The sequence below is a fragment of the Rhinoderma darwinii genome, chromosome 5 (genome assembly GCF_050947455.1).
Source record: "Rhinoderma darwinii isolate aRhiDar2 chromosome 5, aRhiDar2.hap1, whole genome shotgun sequence".
NCBI lineage: Eukaryota > Metazoa > Chordata > Amphibia > Anura > Rhinodermatidae > Rhinoderma > Rhinoderma darwinii.
This window is the reverse complement of record NC_134691.1, coordinates 151,996,703-152,022,413: the sequence shown is the minus strand read 5'-3', so window position 1 is coordinate 152,022,413 and position 25,711 is coordinate 151,996,703. Positions and strand designations below refer to the sequence as shown.

General features: G+C 40.4%; 1 long non-coding RNA gene across 1 annotated transcript in view; it reads left to right on the top strand.

Annotated features, from left to right (window-relative positions):
- LOC142652763 (uncharacterized) overlaps nt 1–23,037 on the top strand; it is a 30,463-nt gene extending 7,426 nt beyond the window's left edge. The window contains exons 2-3 of the long non-coding RNA XR_012847920.1: nt 16,333–16,529; nt 22,672–23,037. This is a non-coding gene — a long non-coding RNA (uncharacterized LOC142652763). The remainder of the gene's footprint in view (nt 1–16,332; nt 16,530–22,671) is intronic.
- Nucleotides 23,038–25,711: the final 2,674 nt, after the last annotated feature.

The window sequence follows — 25,711 nt, the reverse complement described above, 5'->3', positions numbered from 1 at the left end:
CTCCTTTTTTTTTGAATATATTTCAGGCACCATGTCAGGTTTGAAGAGGTCTTGTGGTACCAAAACAGTGGAAGCACCCCAAAAGTTAACCCATTTTGGAAACTACACCTCTTAAGGAATTTATCTAGGGGTATAGTTAGCATTTTGACCACACAGGTTTTTCGCTAAATATATTGGAATTAGTCTGTAGAAATGAAAATGCACCCCAAAATGTATAAAGCAATGTCTCCCGATTATGGCAATACCCCATATGTGGTAATAAACTGCTGATGGGACCCACAGCAGGGCTCAGAAGGGAAGGAGCGCCATTTTGATTTTGGAGCACAGATTTTGCTGGAATGGTTTTCGGTGCCATGTTGCATTTGTAATGCCCAGGAGGGACCAAAACTGTGGAAACACCCCAAAAGTGACCCCATTTTGGAAACTACACTTCTTAAGGAATTTATCTAGGGGTTTAGTTAGCATTTTGACCGCACGGGTTTTTTGCAGAATTTAATGGAATTAGGCCGTGAAAATGAAAATCTATTTTTTTTCTGAAAAAACATAGAAATGTTAAATTTTTACAAGGAATAAAAGAAAAAAGGAACCACAACATTTGTAAAGCATTTTCTCCTGATTACGGCATTACCCGATTTGTGGTAATAAACTTCTGATTGGATCCATGGCAGCGCTCAGAAGGGATAGAAAGTGACCTCATTTTGGAAACACCCCTCAAGGAATTTTTCATGGGATATAGTGAGCATTTAGACCCCACGGATCTTTTGCAGAATTTATTAGAATTAGGCCGTAAAAATGAATATCACAATTTTTTCCACTAAAATATTGGATTTTCTCATTTTCACAAGGGATAAAGGAGAAAAACAACCAATTTTTGTAAAGCAAATACCCCACATGTGGTCATAAGTTTTTTTCATTAGAAAGGAAATAACCCTTTCAGGGCTGATCCATTTTTTGTTTTGTTATTTTAGTTTTTCATTCCCCGCATTCCAAGAGCCATAACTTTTTTCTTTTTCCGTCAATAGAGTGGTGTGAGGGCTTATTTCTTGCGGGAGGAATTGTAGTTTCTATTGACACAATTTGAAGTACTATAAAATGTACTGGGAAAGTGAAAAAAATGTTTATTGCGGGCTCAAATTGGAAAGAAATCTGATTCAAATTTTTGGGGGTTTCGTTTTTCCAGCTTTCGCCATGCGATAAAAACGAAAACGTTACTTTATTCAATACAATTACGGTGATACCAAACTTATATATAAATATATATATATATATGTTTTATATTTTACTACTTTCACAAAGAAAAATCTATTTGTTAAAATAACAATTGTTTTGTTTCACCACATTCTGAGAGCCGTAACTTTTTTATTTTTTGGTTGATTGAGCAGTGGGAGCTCTTATTTTTTGCAGGACGAGCTGTAGTTTTTATTGGTACCATTTTTTGGTACATAAAAAGTGACCAAAAAGTTGCATTACATTTTTTTTGAGAGCCCAGGGGACAAAAAAAACTGTGGTTTTTGCAGTTTAAATGATTTAAGTTTTTTACCGTGCGAGTTAAATAATGGTATATTGTAATAGTTTGGACTTTTACGGACATTGCGATACCAATTTTGTTTATTTTTTTTTTTACATTACTTTAGAAGAACACTGGGAAAAGGTTTTGTTTTTTTGAACTTTTAAAATGTTTTTTTTTCTCACTACTAATAACTTAAATTCTTCTACACATTTCATTAGTCCCCTTAGGAGACTTGAACCAGCAATCATTGGATCACTGGTACAATATACTGCAATACTAATGTATTGCAGTATATTGTTATATTTACAGGCTTCTGTAACCACACGATCGCTGTTCCTGTCTGTTAGTCCCGGGTGTCAGCTGTAATACACAGCTGACACCCGCAGCGTATGGAGCGGGCTCAGCACGTGAGCCCGCTCCATACATCAACCCCCGCACCATGGCATGCAATTTAGGGTATGTTCATGTCAGGGCTAAACTTCCTTTTTTCCCTGTTATCTCACACCGAATAACCACCTCTGTAAATTGAAAACTGAAAGCATGCATGGAAAAAGTACACCAGACAGACAGATGTTGGTAGACATCTTTCCCTCAGTCAAGTAGGAAGTGAACTGTAACTTTTTATTGAACAAAGAAAAGAAACACATGTTCCCTCCCTAGAGATGTGGGACGTGCTTAAGCCCCATTGGCTCCTCAGCTGTGAGTTCTTCTGTACACTCCTCTTGTATTCCATGGGCGGTGTCTTCCATAGGCGTGTTTCTCATACAGACTCCATCTTTATTTACAAATCTTTGCGTAATATACAGATTTTTAGTTTATATAAAGTAATAATGTTTTTGCAAACAATATAGATGGTAATGATCACTGACAGTCCCCCCTAAAAATATTATTACTCTATCCCTGAGTCTTGCCTAGCAACCTACCACTGACCACTTGAACCAGGCGGGTAGGGGTTTTGGATTTCTTCACCAGCTTGAGACAAGCTACTCCTCATGAGTAACCCCCCTTTGTACCTGGATTTCCAAGGTTTCGGAGTGGTCCTAACTGTCCCTATTCTCCTCAGTATACAGGATGGTTGTCTTGGTATAATCTACAAACCGCTGCTGGTTGTAATATATATAACCAATCCAGTCTACATTTTTATTAATGGTAATAATTGTCGCACTGTCACTTACTGTCCTAATGGGACTTTTACCCCTGCAGATATAACAGGGAAGCATCTTCCCCAAACCTAAAGACCCCCGGGTAACATGACCTCCGGGCTCTCATTGCTGCCATGTACTTCTTACATATGAGTGACAACAACCAGTGACCTTCACCTCACACCTCCTCAGATCGTACTCCGCAGCACCGTGGCATATTTACACACATTATAATTATAAACCTCAGACAATATAAACAATAAATATAAACAAACAGACAATATAAACTAATAATATAATGCCATCACAAATCTCATGCTATCACCCTCAGGTTTTGGGTCCCATCAGTTCATTGCCAGTCCTGTACATCATCGTCCTCTTCTCCTGTCTTGTGCTCTTCTGTGGAGTCAGACTGCACAGTGGTGTCCAGTGGGGGATTTATTACTATCCTCCACCTGGTCACTTACTTATTAAAACACTTCATACTGCTGACGGATTCACTCAGGTCTTTGGTCTTTACTTTGATCTTTGCTGATGTCATCAGGACTTGGCTTGGTCCTTCTCATCTGTCAGACACCGTCTCTTTAGTATACGTCACCGGGCTGTACATAGCACCTCATGCTGTGAGCCTGGGGTGAGATCCCGCGTAGACGTATTAGTGGAGTTTTATTGTGACTACCACAAACCCTCCGTATCTATCCTCTTCCTCTGGCAGATTACTTGTCTGGGCGGCTGCTTAGAATTGTGACACTGCCATCAGTTCATGATAAACACGTTCTAGTGGCTCAGGCTGCACCTGCCGCATCTCAGTGATGGAGTTCATCATATTAAAAGTCTTCTAGTTCATGTTTACTGGCACTTGCCGGGGACCCCCAACCCTTGTCAATTGTTAAAATAAATACTAATCTGGTGATAACATCATCCGCATACACTATAAACGTTGTTCTACGTACATACAGTAATAATGACAGGCCCTTAATCGACATCAAACAAACACCTTTATATAAGAAAAACTTCTCTGTTCCACTGGACAGGGCACCTAGAAGATGTGTGATTACTGGGTACATTATATTTGAACTTGGTGTTTAAACTTTATAGCAGGATTTATACCTTATTCTCAGCTGATTACCTGGAACATCTCCTATTCACAGAAATATACACAGATTCCACATGTTTATCTGACAAGTGTCTCAAACCAATTTTTCCTCCCTACTCTGGTTCGTTCTACCTGGGAAGGCATCTCAAGGTCTCTTCTCTTCGTTGGAGGCGGTTATGATAAGGTTGGCACCGGTCTGCCAGGACTGTTCTGTAGGCAAATCAAACAGCTCTAACAGAATTTAGCAGCATCAGCTGTAAAACCTGGGACATACCAATTAGATCTTACCATGTCGATCCTTGCAGTCTTGGGGCATATGTGAGGTCATACACCATCAATGCAAGTGCCATCAAAAGTGCCTTGGGTGGTACCGGTTTACCTTCCTTTATCCGTCCACATTCTGTCAGAATCTGGTTCTCACGCCTCCATTCGGAGTTGGACTCTTCCTGTGGAGAACAATCTTTTCAACGCATAATCAGTAATTGATCTTAATCAGATAATTAATTTGAAGAAAAACATTAACAAATAACATATTTGCATTAAACGTTCACATTGAGCAGTAACTAGAAGTGATACATGCAAACTCATTTTACTTCTTTATATATATCTATACATACACATATACACTGCACAGAATTCTCTGCTCTAAAATTTTCCTTTCACAACAAAAATATTTTCAAATGGGAATCTACTTGCACCGTGAAGTTCTCATTTACACAAACATAATACTGACGCATGCCTCCAATAGTCCAATGCTAAGGCTGGTCCAGAACTTTACATAAAACTTAACCTCAGTATTTAATATTCCCACTAAACTTTTTGAATATCGTTATTAAACAAACTTTGGGACAACATCTAGAGAACTGCTGACATCTTATCATTGTACAAACACCAGGTCAATACTTGGGATAACACTATTCCCCTGTCACTACACACAACGTCTGCAGTGGGGAAGATACTGACCGGGCTTCAGGCCCCCCTGAGAACAGGTCTACACACACAAGCACATTGTCATACACTTCTACCTCGGGTAGTTGTATGTTCTGCAGTCGCTGGGACGGGTCATCTGGCCGGGCTGCACTTTTCACAGATACCTTTGCTGTTTTACCTATATTACGCCGTGCACACATATGCCGGGTGGTACAAACCTAGTGGTGGCATTATTGTATCCAGGGACAAGCCAATTTACTGACACCTGGCCGCACATTCCCTTGTTGTCAGTTCTGTCTTCTCTTGCTCTCTCGATTGGCTTACCCGATGATCTAATAAAGTTCCTACTACCAATGGGCCCATAATTGTGGGCGATGCCAAAACTGTACCTAGAGTCAGTGTAAATGTCGGCCGTCTTACCTTTTGCCAGGTTACAGCCTCAGTGAGCACCTCCAGCTCCGCTCCTTGAGATGAACAAGAAGGTGAGAGTGGTTTACGGATAATTTACTTGGTGCCTCGTATCCTGTCTTGTACATACTGTATATGATCAAGTATTTCTACATTACAAATTTACATTAAAACCCATGTCACATATAGATAGAACATCTCAAAGGGGTGGCGTCTTCATCCTCTAAAATAAAAACAAATGTTATACACTTCTCCACACTCATCTGATAATCCAGAACACGTTGAGAATCTCACTTTATCAGGTTCTGTAAACACTTGATTAATACAAAAACAAATAAAAATTACTAAAATCTTTACATAAAATTAAGAATCTTCAGATAATTTTCATCTCCTTCCCTCCTAAATCTGTAAAGACTCATCTGTGAGTGACCTTGACCTCTTGTGTAAATTTGCTGGAGGGGGATGGTCTCTTACACAATACCTCATATTGGGTGGAGACTACAGCACAGCATACCCAGTGCCATATTTACTGTTCTGGAAGGATCAACACAGAAAAAGCCTCAACATTTAGGTTACTCTTATACACATTTAATGTGGATTACTCATTGGGGTCTCTTACACATTTTGTAGATCTCCTGGAACCAAATTCATTAATTCAAAACAAACCAAAATTGTACCTGATCAGTCCCTTCACCATTCCCCCCTTTGTGGACTCTGCGAAAGTAATGTAGCAGGGTTCAAAACTACATCTCAACATAATAAGGTCGGGCACTCTATCTGGGGGGCACTAGTTTAACCCCCTGTAATACACAACAGCCTGGAACAAAAATGACTTCCTCCTGACAAAAATACATTTTATCTTTAAAATTACTTGCAACCATTTACCTGTAAAACATTTCACATTTTCCAAAATAACATTTAGGCAGCACTATAGCATGTGCCTCATGTGTAAAAACAAAACAATTGTAATTAGTTATTCAATAAAACGGAAAATATTATATCTGGTAATATTAATTACTGCAAACCAATAAACTGTATATAAAAATAGAGAAGAGTGGGGGCACATACATTTTCAAGACCCCGTGTCTCACAAGATCTGTAGTTTAATACATTTGAATTAACAACAAAACACATTAAATCTTATCACATCATAGCACAAATATGCAGTGTAACTTTTATCAACAACAGTGCATGCGGAAAGATAAGAAACATTCCTGTATACAGAAAAAAAGAAACTGATTTTAACCTCATAACACAAAACACTAAGAATTTTGTTTTTTTACACATTACTGCTGTTAAAAATAAGAGCATATAATATAGATCTAAAATCAGTGCAATATTATAATCACTTGTCTCATCTCATTCACGCCCTGTATATCAGTCATCCTGCTTTTCACACAGCACACAGCCCCCCTCCCAACCGAATTCTGCAGGCGGGGGTCACACACTCACTCCTCACAGCTTCTATTCTCACAATCTTAACAATTTCAATGCCGGCAAAACAACGTACGTATCTGCAATCATTCATCACACTATTGTATAGGAATTATCTACGTTCAAAACATCAAACACATAATCTGTAACAGTGTCCAATCTGTCGGCCACCATCTCTATATTATGATGACGTGTCTTCTCACCAGTGCACAGCGTCCTGCAGGACGGAATCTAGAATAGAAAAAAAACACTGCAGCATGTGTTACTGAGGGAAATGAGAAAATTTACAAGGCTATTATTTCATACTGATTTGATTGGGCCGGGCATGATCTCATCAGGGGTGGGGGGGCAGCCTCTCCCACAGGAAGCACATTGCTCAGCTGTGAGGGGGTTTTGCTGCCCACAATGAGGACAGACTCAACATGAGGTACGGACGCCATTACCGGGCGGCAGCTGGTCCTGTGGTTTCTAATACATATAACATACAATGCCTTTCTTATTCCTAACTTCCATTCGCTTCACCAAATCATATGAATAGGATCGTCCGGGTACGGGTGATCCTGATGATTTGAATATGGACCGTAAACCATCCATTCTAACAGTCTATATTATACACGTAATTTATATAACAATTTTCGGTCTACAACTCTCTTGGTCTGGCCGGAAATATTACAATTTCGAGTCTGCAACTCTCTCTAGGTCTCGCCGAAATATTACAATCTCCAGTCTGCAATGTATTACATCTCGCTGGAATATAACAATCTTCCAGTCTGCAACTCACAGGTCTTGCTGGAAAATTACTCACGACTTATCGTGCCCCTATATAAAACAGGTTATATTTTCTATCTAGTCCCTAATTATCCAGAGGATGGTTAGTCGGGCGCGACTAATTTCTTACGGGTTCGTGACCACACAGCGGGGATGTCTCTCCTGTCGCCTGAGATAATCGAGCCAGTCGACCAGGGTTCTACAGATTCCCACAAGACCGTCCACTAACACAGATAAGTCGAAGATTAATAAAATCAACTGACTTACCGTGTTATTGTGGAGGTGATCACACTCCTTCAGTGAGCAGTCCTGGGTCGTCTGTTTCACCCTGTGATTGTCGGTTGTCCGGATTCCGAAATCCCCTCAAGTGTGTCCCCACGTTCGGGCGCCAAATGTCAGGGCTAAACTTCCTTTTTTCCCTGTTATCTCACACCGAATAACCACCTCTGTAAATTGAAAACTGAAAGCATGCATGGAAAAAAGTACACTAGACAGACAGATGTTGGTAGACATCTTTCCCTCAGTCAAGTAGGAAGTGAACTGAAACTTTTTATTGAACAAAGAAAAGAAACACATGTTCCCTCCCTAGAAATGTGGGACGTGCTTAAGCCCCATTGGCTCCTCAGCTGTGAGTTCTTCTGTACACTCTTGCATTCCAGGGGCGGTGTCTTCCATAGGCGTGTTTCTCATACAGACTCCATCTTGTTTCATTTACAAATCTTTGTGTAATATACAGATTTTTAGTTTATATAAAGTAATAATGTTTTTGCAAACAATATACATGGTAATGATCTCTGACATTCACACACAGTAGCAAAATATGTCTGAAATTACGGAGCTGTTTTTGCCTGAAAACAGCTCCTGATTTTCAGACGTTTTTGTAACTACTCGCGTTTTTCGCTGAGTATTTTACGGACGTTATTAGAGCTGTTTTTCAATGGAGTCAATGAAAAACGGCTCCAAAAACGTGCCAAGAAGTGACATGCACTTCTTTGACGCGGGCGTCTTTATACGCGTCGTCTTTTGACAGCAACACGTAAAATTACATCTCGTGGGAACAGAACATTGTGAAACCCATTGAAAGCAATGGGCAGATGTTTGTAGGCGTAATGGAGCCGTTTTTTCAGGCGTAATTCTAGGCATAAAACGCCTGAATTACGTCTGAAAACAGTGTGTGTGAACATACCCTTAGTCATAGTGCGCAAAGGGGGTCAATGCACAGCGGATAGTTCAAAGGGAAAATTGCAAATTTCGACTTATATGCCATTTTAGTGCATAATATGTTGTGCCCAGTTTGTGCCACTGAAGACAAATACCTCATAAAACGTTAAGCAGGTTCTCCCGGGTATGGTGATGCCATATATGTGGGTGCAAACTGCTGTTGGGCACGCTGCAGGGCTCAGAAGTGAGGGAGCGCTAATTTGCTTTTGGAGTACAGATTTAGCTTGGCAGTTGTTCTGTTTGGGATTTTACTGGTATTTCAGTTAATAATGTGGGGGCATATGTAATCTATTCGGAGTACATCAGGGTATATGCAAGCTGTGTGGAGTACATCAGGGCATAATAAGAGGGTATAATAATGAGGTAAATAAATAATACTTCATATATTTGTGGCCGGTGTCGCACTGATAAATGGCGCCCGAACTTATCCGCTTTTGGAACACTGCACATTTTGCATCATCATATTCTTGGAGCCAGAACTTTTTTTTATTTTTTCTCCACCGGAGCTGTGTGAGGGCTTGTTTGTTACGTTACAAGCTGTAGTTTTCATTGGTACCATTTTGGAGTACATGCAATTTTTTTTATCACTTGTTATTACATTTTTGGGCAAGCCAGGTAACCAAAAGCCAGGAATTCTGACAAAGTTTTTTCGTTTATTTTTTTGCGCCATTCACCCTGGGCTATAAATGACCATTTTACTTTATTCTGCGGGTTGGTACGATTACGGCGATATCATATGTATTTCGGTTTTTTTTATGTTTTGCAGCGTTTGCGCAATAAAATCACTTTTTTATAAATTAATTTATTTTCTGTGTCACCATATTCTGAGAGCCATAACTTTTTTATTTTTTAGTAAAAAAAAGCTGTATAAGGGCTTGTTTTTTGTGGGACGGGTTGTAGTTTTTATTGGTACTATTTTCGGGTACATGCGACTTTTTGATCACTTTTTATTCTCTATTTTGCATATGGTGATGCCATATATGTTGGCGAAAACTGCTGTTGGGCACGCTGCAGGGCTCAGAAGGGAGGGAGCATTATTTTGCTTTTGGAGTACAGATTTAGCTTGGCAGTTGTTCTGTTTGGGATTTTACTGGTATTTCAGTTTATAATGTGGGGGCATATGTAATCTATTCGGAGTAGATCAGGGTATATGCAAGCTGTGCGGAGTACATCAAGGCATAATAAGAGGGTATAATAATGAGGTAAATATATAATACTTCATATATTTGTGGCCGGTGTGGCACTGATAAATGGCGCCCGAACTTATCCGCTTTTGGAACACTCTGCACATTTTGCATCATCATATTCTGAGAGCCAGAACTTTTTTTTTATTTTTTCTCCACCAGAGCTGTGTGAGGGCTTATTTGTTACGTTACAAGTTGTAGTTTTCATTGGTACCATTTTGGAGTACATGCGATTTTTTTATCACTTGTTATTACTTTTTTTGGCAAGCCAGGTGACCAAAAACCAGGAATTCTGCCAAAGTTTTGTTTTTTTGCGGCGTTCACCCTGGGCTATAGATGACCATTTTACTTTATTCTGTGGGTTGGTACGATTACGGCGATATCATATGTATTTAGTTTTTTTTTTATGTTTTGCAGCGTTTGCGCAATAAAATCACTTTTTTATAAAATAATTCATTTTCTGTGTCACCATATTCTGAGAGCCATAACTTTTTTATTTTTTTGTCAAAAAAATCTGTGTAAGGGCTTGTTTTTTGTGGGACGGGTTGTAGTTTTTATCGGTACTATTTTCGGGTACATGCGACTTTTTGATCACTTTTTATTCTCTATTTTGGGAGGGCTGGTGACCAAAAAAAACAGATTCTGGCGTAGTTTTTTATTGACTTTTTTTGGTGTGTTCATATTATAGTTTTATAGTTTGGATCGTTACGAACATGGTGATACCAAATATGTGTACTTTTTTTAACGTGTTCATTTTTTTTCTAAAGTGAAAGTCTTATTATAGGAAAAAAAAGCATTTTTTGTTTATAGAAATTATAACTTTTATCTTTACACTTTTTTTAAAACATTTTTATTACCTTTCTTTTAAACTTTTTTTACTTGTCCCACTAGGGGACATTTAGACTTGCTGCTCTGATCACTGCTGGAATACATTACGCTACCTACGTAGTGTAATGTCTTATAACTTGCATTGTGATCGCAATCGGTCGCCGCATTTAAGGAGTTAATTGCAGAAATCAACGGTGATGGTCTACTGACTGGCAAGATTGGAGTGTCAGCTGTCGGGGACAGCTAACCTCCCGGTTCCCCACTCTGCAACTGTACGTCCTGGTGCAGGAAGCAACCCATCTTCAGGACAGACAGTTGCGGCGCAGCGGGTGAAGAGGTAAAACCCTAGGAGCATTAGTCCATAGGTTCGACAGATATTCATTTTCTCCTTAGTGTGTAGACTTTTATCCTCACTCCAAAAGCTTACAGATAGGTTGGATAACTTCTTATGTAATTATCCCTTCGTTTTTATCTGTGTACAAGAGATGGCAACATAAACATTAGACTTAAAACTGTGCTCAGGCATAGGCCAATGTGAATTAGTGCATGTTCTGTGCGTTTCGTGAAATATATTGTATCCAAAATAGAAAAGAAATAATATATCTGTGAGCCACTATAATTTTCTCATTATTCTAATCACCCAGTGTTCCAGCATTGTCCTCTGTATGTGTTTATAAGTGGCTCATCTAGAGACGAGCACACAGTAGTTTCCATGAGGGAAGCTTAGCTAAGCCAAATTCTTGACATTCTTTACTTTGCATGGTTATTCATACATGCTAGAGAATAGTTCCGTCATGCTAATAACAGCCCTCACTTTCCTGAGCTTACAACAACAACAAAAAAAAAACTCCACATTAACTACAGTGCCTTGCGAAGATATTCATTCCTTTGATGTTTTCCTGTTTTATTGCATTACAGCCTTGAATTAAAATGCATTTTAGGTGTTTGTGTAATTTAATTTACACAATATACCTACCATTTTGAAGATGCATAATATGTTAACTGTTACACAAAAACAAGACAAAAAAATTGAAAACTTTACAGGGAATAAGTATTCACACCCTGAAAGTCAATACTTTGTGGAGCCAACTTTTGTTGCAATTATACATGCAAGTCACTTGGGGTACGTTTCAATTAGTTTAGCACATCTAGACACTAGGATTTTTTCCATTCTTCCAGGCAAAACGAATCCAACTCTATCAAGTTAGATTGGTTGCATTTATGTACTGCAGTCTTCAAGTCAAGCCAAATCATTCCACAAAATTGGATTGAGGTCTGGACTTTGACTAGGACATTCCAAGACATTTAAATGTCTTCTCTTAGGGCATGACCAGACTTGGCATAATTGCTCTGGAATTCCGCTGCGGACAGTCCGCTGCGGAAATCCGCAGCGTACACGTTTCTCCATTGCTTTCCACAGCTTTTTAGTGAGGTTCGTTTACACGTTGCGGAAAACTCAGCTGCAGACCATAGGCTGCGGTGCGGAATTTGGTGTCCGCAGCATACACTAGTTGTTGCGGACATCTAGCGGACTTGTTGCGGACTCATTGCGAAATTTCTCCATTGACTTCAATGAAGAGTCAAAATTCCGCAATGAAGTCCGCAGATGTTATGTGTGCTCCATAGCGTATTTGTTTTACGAACATGACATTTCCTCATTCTGGCTGGACCTATGTATTTCTAGGTCTACAGCCAGACTGAGGCCCCATGCACACTAACGTAAAAATGCCCGTAATGACGGGCCGTTATTACGGCACGGGCAGGCCCATAGAAGTCAATAGGGCTCCCGTAATTACGGGTGACTACGTGTGTGCACCCGTAATTACGGGAGCGTTGCTAGGCGATGTCAGTAAACAGTCACTGTCCAGGGTGCTGAAAGAGTTAAACGATCGGCAGTAACTGTTTCAGCACCCTGGACAGTGACTTCCGATCACAATATACATCAACCTGTAAAAAAAATAGACGTTCCTACTTACCGAGAACTCTCTGCTTCTTCCTCCAGTCCGGCCTCCCGGGATGACGTTTCAGTCCAAGTGATGGCTGCAGTCACTCACATCCTGCAGCGGTCATATGGACTGCCGCGTCATCCAGGGAGGTCGGGCTGGATGTCAAGAGAGGGACGCGTCTTCAAGGCAACGGCCGGGTAAGTATGAATTTATTTTACTTTTACTAGGGAAAGGGCTGCCCCTTCTCTCTATCCTGCACTAATAGAGAGATGGGAAGTACTTTCACCTCCATACGCAATGGCTAGTCTGCATCAATTTAATGCCCATTTTAGGCAGAGCCGCAACAGAATCTGCAACGCAGATTATGTGCGGCATTGATGCGGGCAGTGGTGGAAGAAATTCGGCAAAAAAAATGAAATTTGTCTTTAATTCCTGTGAAACGCCTAAAGGGTTAATAAACTTTCTGAATGCTGTTTTGAATACTTTGAGGGGTGCAGTTTTTAAAATGGGGTGATTTATGTGGTCTATCTAGTAAATAAGGCCCTCAAAGCCACTTCAGAACTGAACTGGTCCTTGAAAAATAGCCTTTTGAAATTTTCTTTAAAATGTGAGAAATTGCTGCTAAAGTTCTAAGCCTTGTAACGACCTAGAAAAATAATATAATGCTCAAAACACAATGTACATATAAAGTAGATATATGGGGGATGTTAATTACCAACAATTTTGTGTTGTATTACTATCTGTTTTACAAGTAGATTAAATTTAAAATTAGAAAAATTATAATTTTATCAAATTTTCTTAAAATTTTGGTGTTTCTCAAAAAATAACCTATGAATTTATTTCACCAAATTTTTCCACTAACACAAAGTACAATATGTCACGAGAAAACAATCTCTGAATCGCTTGGATAGGCAAAAGCATTCCAGAGTTATTACCACATAAAATGACACATCTCAGATTTGAAAAAAATGGGGCTGGTCATTGAGGCATCGATGACCCTTGGTCCTGAAAGGGTTAAAAGTGTTTTTCGTTAAGCAATGGCTTTTTTCTAGGAACTCTTCCATAAAGCTCCCCTCTGTGGAATGTATGGCTAATAGTGTTCCTACAGAAAGATACTTACATCTCCACTGAGGACATTTAGAGCTCTCTCAGTCTTATCGTTGGTGTCTTTAATGAATCTCTCCCTCCTTGCCCAGTCTTGAGTTTTGGTGAGCGGACTTCTCTTTCTCAGGTTTGTAGTTGTGCCATATTCTTTCATTTTATTGTAATGGATTTAATGGTGCTCCATGGGATGTTCAAAGTTTAGGATATTTTATTTATAACCCAAACCCGATCTATATTTCTCCACAACTTTGTCTCTGGCCTGTTTGGAGAGCTCCTTGTTTGTCATGTTACTTGCTTAGTGGTGTTGAAGACTCAGGACCCTTTCAGAACTGGTGTATTTATGGTGACAATGTGACAGATCACAATAATAAAGACATATTCCAGGATGTAAAATTTACATTACTTGATTTTATATCCCATGTCAATAAAAAGTGGAGTGTAACTTCCAGTTAAAAAAAAATCAGATGCTACAGTACTTACTATAAGCTTTAACTTTGCAAAATAGGGTATTAGCATTCTCCTCCTTTCAAAGCGCAGCACAGACACCCCTGCTGCACACTCCTGTAACTGAGTGAAATGCTCCAGCAGCAGACAGAGCCCTTGGCTCTGTTTTCTAGCCATCAATATCCAGCAGGGAGAGTCACTATTCTGCTCTTATTGTAATCAACAGCAGCAATGAGTAAGGCTTCCTGCTGGCTACGGATGCCTAGAAAACAGAGCACTGAGCTCTGTCTGCTGCTGGAGCATTTCACTCAGTTGCAGGTGTGTGCAGCACGGGTGTAACACTATATTTTTCTGCGGTTCTGAGTTTGTCACTATCAATTTTGGAGGATTTGAGTGTAGCACTATTATTTTTGAGGGCACTCGGTGTGACAGGACTCATTTTGTGCAATCTGTGTATGACACTATTATTTTTTGGAACACTGGATTTGGTACTGTAATTTTAGGGGACATTATGTGTGCGGTACATCATTTTATGGACATTATAGTTATATAGTTATTATTTTTGGGACACTATCGTTATGGCCCTATTATTTTGGCAGTTTAGTATTTGGCGTCATTGGGCAGCACTGAAGGTACAATAATCGGGGGACCTGGCGCAGCAGCAAGCATGCTGCAGGTGCAATATTTTAGACAGACACAGTACTAAGCATAGCAGCACAATGGCAGAGTTAAAGGGCGCAGCAGGATGGGTAACTTGTGTTTCAATACAGTGAGTGCATGGGCTGTGGAAACAAGGGGCCAAAGATGCCATGTTTGCAAACTCTGTCGTTATTGTGAGAAGTTGTGATGGAGGTCTGGGCCAAAAGGAGAAGAAAAGAGAACTAATCCAATCGGAGAAGACGTCATCTGTGAGTCCCCGGAATAAATATTCATGTATACTGCTTTTACCTTCATTTGATCAGTACTGTATTCACTTGTATAGTCTGCAGAGTAATAACACTTTGCAGACCCCCAGTGTAGAACTGGTATCTGACCACTATACGATCACTATATGGTGGTAATATTGGTTGAAAAGTAGTAGCATACACTTTTTTGGGATGGAAAGAGCATGTGTACACCTGATATTAACTGTGTGAGTAAGCGCTTCCGTGTTACACTTTTATTTTCCTTCTTGTGTTGAAGGTGTAACGTGCATATTTTAGGGAGTTGCAAGGGCGGGACCAAAGATAGATTTTAAACTAGGATCTGCCTCTGAATGTAATGCTTTGCTTTTACACATCTTATCTTAATTGCAATATATAATATAATAGTACTTTAAACATGACACGAACAGAAAACTGTTGCAATCCAAAATAAAAAGATGAGCCAGTAATGATACATTTAAATATGACTGACGGCCACCTCCTTATGAACAAAAAGAAAAACTTTTTCTAAAATCCCATAAGTCCAGGGGTCTGGCAAAATAGCTGATATAACACTTTGAAACATAGTTCTAAGCTGTTGTCTATAGTCTAAACGCGTTAGAGACCAGAAAAAAATATATAACTGTGTTACACCTGCTGTATTGAAATACAAGTTGATCTGGTTTCTCTCTCAGGAGGCGACCACAAGGCTTAAGCTTGGCATTGCCTGAAAGATTGAGGAATGTTCTTCCAGTAATTGGCAGGTCACTTCATTGTTCTAGAGTATATACAAACATTACACTGTGATCATAGTAGTCATGCTTCATCTGATATCTAAAATTCACTTCGTGTGTATGGAGTGACTAATCTGCTTTACTCACTGGCAGTCATTTCCCTTTTCTATACTTGCTGCTTTTTTTCTAGTACTTTGCAACTTTACTCATATTTAGAGAACAAAAAACTGTTCAAAGTTCTAGGCATGTTAGTCATCAATGCATACCGGCTAGAATGCAGAAACTAAGCTTGTTATCATAAGGGTTTTAATCTAGACAAAGAAATGCTTTTAGATCCTTTTGAAATGAAAACATTGCCAAAGTAATGAATCAGAAAGTATATTCTCTTTTTCCTGAGAAGGGTACTTAAAATAATTTAACCCCTAGTATAAAATATGTGTCAATTAATTGAAAATGCAGCTGATTGCTTTAGTATAGGGGAATGATTGTCTGATAGCCTGCCCTTATTTACGTGAGCGTAGCTAATTTGTGTCCGCAAAAAAACGGACGGCTTTTCATGAATATAACAGACTGTGTTGCATCAGGGTGGTTTCTGTGTGTCATCCATTTTTACAAAATGTGTTTTCCCTTCACAAGTTCCCTTCCTGGTCTTCCTTTTCTTTTTTCTCTGCATTTCTTTAGCAACTGATTCATGAAAACAGACGGCACAGACGCATTCGGGTGGAGCACTGGACATCAGGATATTAACTGCACCGCACATATAACATCCTGTCGTGAACATTGTTAGGAGCCATCGCTGGGCCAGGAAGTAAAGAGGACTCGACTGAGGAAAAGTGAGGGTGAAGATGGTGGAAACAAGTGCAAGGTCCTGCCTAAAGGTAAAAAATTTTGGTTAAAAAAAACCCATCTCATTTGCATACTTTTTTATAGCAGAACTTTTTATTTAAAGAAATCTATAAATTGGGCACCCCCCCTCTATGGCGCACTAGGCAACCACCCATTCCACCTACCAATCCAACCGCCCCTGATCCCTAGCACTAATAACATGGAAAAGACAATGTTGCCATTACCCACCAATAATTACTGGAAAATATTTGCATTTTCTGGAGTTGGAATTACTAACTCTAAATGCAATTGTATATTCCATGAGGGGTACAGAGGGTTACTAGTTATATATTACCACATGGGGAATATCAGTGTCATAACCAAAGGGGTCGCAGTTGTGACCCCTCCCCATAGTGAAGGAGGCCCACGGGCTCCCCTAAGCAGTGTCAGGACCTTGTGTAGGGAATCGCATACTAGATCATGATGCAGTCTGACATCAGGACTTTGTGTGCAGCGGTGTAAATAGATAATGCAATAAAGAAAAAATAGCAGTAAATAGAGGAATGTGGTCTGGGGTTTATTTGTTCAAACTTCAGTCTGATTGATTTTGTGGTCTTATTTCTGAATTAATTTTGATGTCTGGTCTGGGGTGTGAATTTATTTAGGGGTCTGGTTTGTGGTCTGAATTTATTTTTGGGTATGATCGGAACTAATTTAGGAGTCCGAATGAAAACCTAAAAATAGAGTCAAAACCATGCTTATACTGATAAAATATATAATTTTATTGGTACAAAATATAAAAAACACACACATTAAAATCAAAGATGATTACCGCAATGTGAAACAGATGAGGCCAGACAGTTGACAATAGTTGGATAAATAAACATGTGTTTTGGAAGTATCATGAGTAAGGCTTGGAGTAACTGTAACCATGAAAGCACATTCAGTGCTCTACATAGTGTATGAAATATATAAACTCTGTAGACATGTAATGTGTTCTAGATAATATGCAAAGAGTCCCAGGCTTGAGTAATCATTTGAAGGCAAAGATGCAGTCAGCACCAGACCCAAACAAATGGTTACATAAAAAGTATATGTGGATATATAGTATAAGCAACTTACCCATAGATTTGTGATGTCTGGCGTCACACCCGACGTACGTTTCGGCTGACGAAAGGCTTTACATTTTAATTTACCCTGATAGGGCATATGGATAAAATAGAAAGGGGTCTCCTTCTCGGACTCACCTCTATGAGCCAGAACAGAGAGCTGCCAACAAGCAGTAACTCTCGTCTTGGTGGACGTGGTCTGTCCACTTTTACATAGTCAATCATGTAAATCAACTGTTTGCCGAGGTTCTTGATAGCTCTGTGATCAGACAACTACATTAAATGCCCAGATATTTTTTGCCTTAAGGACCTTACATAAAAATACCTGTTAGAGATTGCTTTATAAAACATTTATATTGTATTTGAAATTTTTATTAAGTCACACAAGTCAATCATTACTTTTTTTTCAGAATTTTTTAATTTCATTTTTACTAATTTTATTAACAGAAAATGTTACAGGTTGCATATAGAGATGAGGGAATTGATACTACACAAATCAAATTTGTTAACAATTTTTCGAAAGTTTTGAATTTTAGCAAATCCCAAACTTTTGGGATTTGTTTCACATGAAATACTCAAAATGGTGGCCACCATTTTACAGTTCAAAAGAAAAAAAAAAGAGAATAAGGATCACATGACATTGGTTTGCAGCCAGATGGGTTTCACCATAATGCCTTGCCTCTCTCTAGCACAGCCAATAAGGAGGGGTATAGGTTTGAGTCACTGATGACAATCATAGCAACTATAAACTGGCCTACCAGCCTACTAGAAAATGCTGGTGCTTTGTGAGGATACAGATAGGAGAGACAGGACTTCAGACAGAAAATGAGACAGTAAAACAGAGAATACAGGTAGTGGATTAGTGTCAGTGAGTATGTTTCAATGTAAGGAGAAGAAAATAGTTACATTTACAATTACATGACAAAGAGATAGATTTTAGGGAGCGTTAGGAGTCAGTCAGTGTAAATGTGTTAGTTCGGCAGGCACAGGCAGTCATTGCTCTGAGTGAGTGCTGCTGCAGCTGTACAATTCTTACATTAATTTGTGAATCAGCAATCTTTATCACATCATTCACAAATCTTTTTCAATAATATTAATCCTGGTCCTGATAGAATGCCGTTGCCTTCTGAAACAGACATCACGAACATGTTGTCACTTATTGTTCTGCGTATACTGTATCTAATAGTGCCACCAAAAATCGTCTTGTTTTGCGTCAAGCATTTATACAGCACCGTTACACTTCAGTCTGTGTCTAAGTGACAATTTTATTCACATAAATAGATTTTAACTTAAATTCTGGTGCTGATAGGGTGCCACTGCCTGCTGACACAGACGTCATGGACCAGACATCACTCGTTATTTTGCATATATCTCATTGCTAATAAAAGTGCCACTCAAACTTTACATATTGTTTGGTGCCAAACTTAACAGCAGCAACATGCAACAATACAGAGCACTTTTAATTGATAGAATGTGTGACTTCTGTTTTTTTTTTCCAGAACTATAGGCCTTGTGGTCAGGACAACAAATGTAGGCTCAGTGGTGCTTCATTTCATTATCTGTTAAAGTCATAGTGCCAATGGATGGGGTAATGTGAGAGGAAACTCACGTGCCTCATCATCCGCCAGTAAAAATGTGGGTGGCGCAATTAGCAGCAGCAATACTGTCGGCACCAGCTGTGCGGCCACTACTAGCACGCCACAGTTGTCCATCACCTCCAGTATCTGTTTTATTGCGGAGGAAGCGGATGACATTGTTGATTGGACAACTTACTCATCGACTCAGTCACAGAAGGATGATTTTACCTTTGACACTGTGACTGTGAGAGAGTTTTCAGAGCATTCCCCCTGCGTCCGCTCCTCCTTTCCAGTTCAATCTGCAGCCCAATAGAATAATTTATTTTCTGTCATCTTGTAGCCATGGTGGTGGTAGTAGCACTTGGGGCAAACATAGAGGAGGTAATCATGAGGGGGTGTAGGGAGCACATGAAACATCACAGTCTGATGACAACGATCATGATTGTGCATTTGGACAGGACCTGGGAACCGGATCGGGGTGACAAGAACCTGATGACATAAGAGGAGGAGGGTAGTGGTGGCAATAAAAAGCGGATCCGACATACGACCAAAAATTCAAAACTTGCTAGGGTAGATCTGTTTCTACTGTGATCAGCTCAGGAGCAGGTGATGCCACTGCTGCTGTTGGTGTAGGTTCAAAAGCTGTCAGACTTAGAGCAAGCTCGGGTGGTGGTGGCATAAATGTTGCGAGCATTGCTGTAGCGGCCTTGTGCATGAAATTCCCATTTGGGAATTTGTTTTTTACATCGCTGCCCGACAAAACCTTTGCAGTGTGCATGCTCTGCAGGTAGATAATAAGCCATGGCCATTCAGGCACAAATGTAGGAACTATGGCTCTCCTTCAGAACATGAAGTGGCATCACCTGCTCATGAGGAAAAATCGACCTGGCCAGCAATGTCAGCAAGAACATCCGCCTCCTCAGCGTCATCTTTCTAGTAGCAAGGCCACATACACAAGTAGTACATAGGCAGGAAACAACAATACGCGCCCAGTAATCTACTTGTGTGCAACTGAACTACTACCTGGGCAAATTGCTGGTGGTGCAGTCTCTGCTGTATCACTTAGAGGATTCCACTGTCTTTAGGCAACTGATGGCGGTCTTGTACTCTCACGTGGCAGAGAACGTAGACCACTCCTTGGAATTGTTGGTGTGCGACAAGGTGCACGCCACCACCAACATGTGAAGCAGCAATTACAGCCAGCGGCAGTACATGCTTTTACAGCGCATATTTTGCATGGCAGTGACACCTTCATGGTTGAGCAGGTCTGGTTTTGCCGTTTTTGGAGTTGTTTTTCAATGGAGTCAATTAAAAACGCCTCCAAAAACGTCCCAAGAAATGTCCTGCACTTCTTTTGACGAGCCGTCATTTTACGCGCCATATTTTGACAGTGACACATAGAATAAAGGCTCGTGGGAACAGAACATCATAATTCCCATTGAAAGCAATGGGCAGATGTTTGTAGGCGTATTAGGGGCGTTTTTTCAGGCGTAATTCGAGGTGTAAAACGCCCAAATTACGTCTAAAAACACTGCGTGTGAACATACCCTTACCACTACAACAAATAGCAGAAGCAGTAGCCCCAGCAGCACTAGCAGCAGCCGTTACAGTTTGTTAAACATAATAGAAAAAAAATTCATTGCCGGTGTCAACCAGATGCACATCAGCAAAAAGATATGCACCACCTGAACAACCAGTTTCGTACCTGAACTGTGCCTGAGCCCTGACCCATGGACTTCTGGGTCAGCAGATTGGACCAGTGGCAAGAACTTACCCAGTTTGCCATCCGTGCACTGTCTTAAGGGTATTCAGCATAGATGGTTCTGTCATCATACTGAAGCAGACAAAATTGTCCTCCACAAGTGTGGAAATCATTATTTTTGTGAAAATAAACCAGGCATGGATCCGTGAAGATTTGTACACAACTCAACCTCATGCCAATGAATAGATCGGCCGTTGCCGACAGTGGAGACTGGCTATTTATCAATGATGCCACTGACGCTGTCTGCCTGTCCATCATATTTCAAACTGTACTGTACTGTTGCTGATGTTGGTGCTGCAGCCACTACTAGCCCTATACATCCGCATATCTCCTGCATTGTCCATCAAGTTCCATACTGTACTGCTGTTGCTGACACTACTATTACTACCCTTGCACATCCGCACATCTCCTGCCTTGTCCATCGTGTTCAATAATATACGACTGCTGTTGGGAACCCTACCCTGCATAGGGTAAATATAACAAACCTGAACCTTTTGAAAAAATAACAAACCTTTTGCACCCAAAAAAGAGAAACATTTTTGACAACTTTTGTAAAAAGTCTTTGCTTCTTTACTTTCCACTAAATGTTTATAAACATCGGCAAGCATTTGCCCCCAAAAAGGGATAACTTTTAGACCTCTTGTTAAAAAGCCATTGCTTCTTCCTGTACTATTCTGTGTGTGTATAAACACCAGCAGGCATCTGCAATCGAAAAGGGAATACATTTTTACACTTTTTTTTATTTTCAAAAGCATAAAAAAAATCCAATAGTACAGTGTATTTTTAGACAGACTGGGAGTCACCACCTGCTACTATTCATTTAGATGTATAGGTATTTTCATTTTTCTAAATTGTAGAAACATTGGTTTTTAATTTCTTACTCTTCTTCTTTTAATAACATTCCATAAATGAGTACCAATTTTACCTGTAAACATTGAAAATATCAATGTAAAGGAATCACTACTTGAGCAATTCCCCAGAGTGCAAGATTATGGAATTGTTATACAAGCAATTCCCCAAAGACAGCTGGAGACTCTCTAGATCAAGCGTGCAGGTAAATCAGATACCTGCAAGTCCGTCACCACTCTGGTCAGCAGAGTCTAAGGCTACTCTATGGTCTTCACCAGAACCCACCACAAGGCAGGTTGGATTTGGCTGCATAGAACCCAGGTTGCTTTTACGGAATACGGTATTGGACAGGAGGTGCAACTGCAGGCAATACCAGAACGGATAACCAGACCAGCCAGAGGGGTAATCAGCAAGCAGACTACAAAGCCAGGGAATACTAAAAGTCCAAATCGCAAATCAGATGAATACAAGGAGTAGCAGAGGCCAAAACCAGCCAAGAGCAGAATGTCCAAATCAGTGAGCAGAGCCGAAGTCCAGTTCAAATAGTCCAAACAGTCAAGGTGATACAGGGTGTAACCAGGAGTTTGATCAGACACATGCAGACACAAGAAATCACAAGCAACAATGAGAAAACGGAACAGATTCAAATATTCCACCCTTGGCCCTGATAGGAGCAGAATGAGAAATAGGAGTGGCTCTGCAATGCAAACCAGGGCCACCCAGAAGCTTGACTAGTAGTCATGATAACCTAAAAGTGACAGACGTTTTCTAACAATTAATATATATGTTCACTAGTTAATAAATGAGTTTATTAAAGTAATCTTACTACTTTCTTTCAGGCATTTCCACCATATTTGTAACATTGCCAAGTTTATAAAATGTCTGTTTTTTTCTGAAGGGACAACCCATGTCCTCTATATTCCAGAATGGAGGACCGCACTGTAATATCGGCTCCTGCTCTGGTGGAACCTGCAAAGCATGGACGGCCACTGGAGAGGAATGGTGTGGCTGGCCACAGATTGCCCCTACAATAACAGCTTATCGCCAAGGTCAAGAGAAGCTGGACTCTCTGTGATCAGCTGCAGACTTCTTTTTGAAAAGGGTTTTCTTCATTAGACAAGCCCTTTAGGAGTTTCAATATGATTTGTGATTCTGCAGCGACATTCTTCCCGCCAAATACAAAACGACCTTGACGGAACACCAATGGATTCTATTAACATCAATGCGGTCCGTCAGTGTCCATTTGGATCTGTTGAAAAGAAAAGTCTAATTTTGACAAGTTTTTGCACGCAAATAAAAAAAGTGTCCTTTATATTTTAAGAATAATGGCATGATGATATGTGATGCAGATCAAAAATACTGCTGATGTATTAAGTGACATGAATAAAAAGGACACGTTTCACAGGTCTGCCAAGATGTTACTCACATTGATCCAGCCTTTTTTTGGGAAGCACCTTCTGTCTGCAGAGGAATTACAGAGCACATGAAGAACATAAGTATAATGCCTACAGCTATTTGATGTTTATATTTTTTCAAACAGGAGCTATCATCAGGTATATTATATTTTATTTTCTTTGCAATACAGTACACAGAAAGCTTCAAAGAAATAAACTCCATTCTCTTAGGGAGAGCATTTTTTCCATTCCACTTCTCTTGTTCCGTATCAGACACCTGCTTTAGGGTGACCATACACATTAGATCGAAGTTGGCTCAACACTGCTCTCAGTAGGAATGAATGATGGCCATGTTGGATTAAGGCCTCATGCACACGAACGTGCTTTTGCGGCCGCAATTCCCCCGAAAAGCCACGTGAGAATTGCGGCCCCGTTCATTATATGGGGCCATGCACACGACCGTGGTTTTCCCGGTCCGTGCATGGCCCCGGAGCCCGGACCACAGAAAGAACAGAAGCCTTATTGAAAATAATTGCCGCGGCCATGTGCACAGCCTGTGATTTGCGGCCGGCTCGTGGCTGTCACTCCGTGGCCGGCCGACCCGGAAATCACGGCCGTGCACATGGCTACGGTCGTGTGCATGAGGCCTTAACCTTTGTTCCTGTGGTAGATATGCCGCTGCCAGAAGTGTCTGGCTGCAGCTTCCCCCCCCCCCCCCCCGTCCTTATTGACAACACGTACATGCTTTACTGAGCCAAGTGTGCATGTGTATGGGGGAATTAGCAAAAGTAGCTTTCGTCCAAACGAGTGTTCGGCTGACAGATATTGTAAATGTATGGGCAACTGTACATTCAGAGACATGCACTGCAACATATAATTTGGATCAGTAGAATCAGGGGCGTAACTAGGAATGACATAGCAAACTTTTGACTGGGCCCCCCCCCTCCGCTGGGTATCACTCAACCCCTCCCCTTGTAGATAGTGCCTCACTATAGATTCCACTACACTGCACCCACTATAGATAGCACCTTACACAGCCCCCTGTAGAAAACGCCTTCCAGCCACTCTGTAGATAACGTCTTACAGCCCCAAATCCCCCATGTAGATAATGCTATACAGCCCCGCTGTAGATAACGCCATACAGCCCCCTGTAGATAACGCCATACAGCCCCCCTGTAGATAACGCTATACAGACCCCCCTGTAGATAACGCCATACAGACAACCCCTGTAGATAACGCCATACAGTCCCCCCTGTAGATAACGCCACACAGAGTCCCTCCTGTAGATAACACCATACAGAGTCCACCCTGTAGATAACGCCATATAGACACCCCTGTAGATAACGCCATACAGACCCCCCTGTAGATAACGCCATACAGACCCCCCTGTAGATAACACCATACAGAACCCCCTGTAGATAACGCCATACAGACCCCCTGTAGATAATGCCATACAGACCGCCCTGTAGATAACACCATACAGAACCCCCCTGTAGATAACGCCATACAGACCCCCCCTGTAGATAACGCCATACAGAACCCCCTGTAGATAACACCATACAGAACCCCCTGTAGATAACGCTATATGCCCCCCCCCCAAAAAAAAAACGGCCTATATTTTGTCCTACAAAAGAGATGTATCCCCTATCGTTATGCCGTGACATACCTGAAGTTATCGTAGAGGAAAGTATTGGACACTCAAACTTTCCCAGTTTTTATTAATTCATCAATCCTTGTCTTTCAAAATGTTGGATAGACAGCAGAATTCATTGCAAATACAGTGAAAACTTCTACAATAGACCACCACTTTAAGAAGTCCACATCTAATCTAAAACAAAGAATTCTCTACGACTGATGTTCAGTTCCTTTATCTACTATGTATAATGGCCCTCTTCTTTGAGAGGGCCGTTATACATGTATAGATTTGATCATATCACAGAGGGTTCACTCTATACTTATTTACACATTTAGCGCAACATTTCAACTCTAGAATGCTTGCAAAACATTTTCATATGATATATAAATATTAGCAATTTGTACTTCTCATTAATCTAAATTTGTATGATTTTGAAAAGAACAATTTCTTGTCAATGTTGCATGTTAGGAGTATATTATTTTATAGACTATTTTTTATGCTGCATTGCTGTACGATCTTGTTTAACCCATGCCTTCAGCATTTTCTCAGCTACATTTCGTACACAAATAGGTAAAACTTGCTAGTATGAAAATTAGTCTGAGAGCAAGGCTATTTTGTTAACAACTTCATTGTAGATTATGTGAATGAATGCTTTGTGCACATGACTGCCTTACACACATCCTAAATGGGATTGTAAAGTGGACAACTGCTGTGCCTTGCAGTTTTTTTTTATACAAGGACATACCATATGGAAAACCCATGCTATGGGGCCTATGGAGAGAGGGGGCCCAGTCCTGGTTGGCCACATCCTGTATTCTATGGGGTGGTAACATGTGAAGAACTCTTGTGTCCTGAATGCCAAAACCTGGTACTATTGTCGAGGGCCAATTTTAATCTTTGCAATGTGT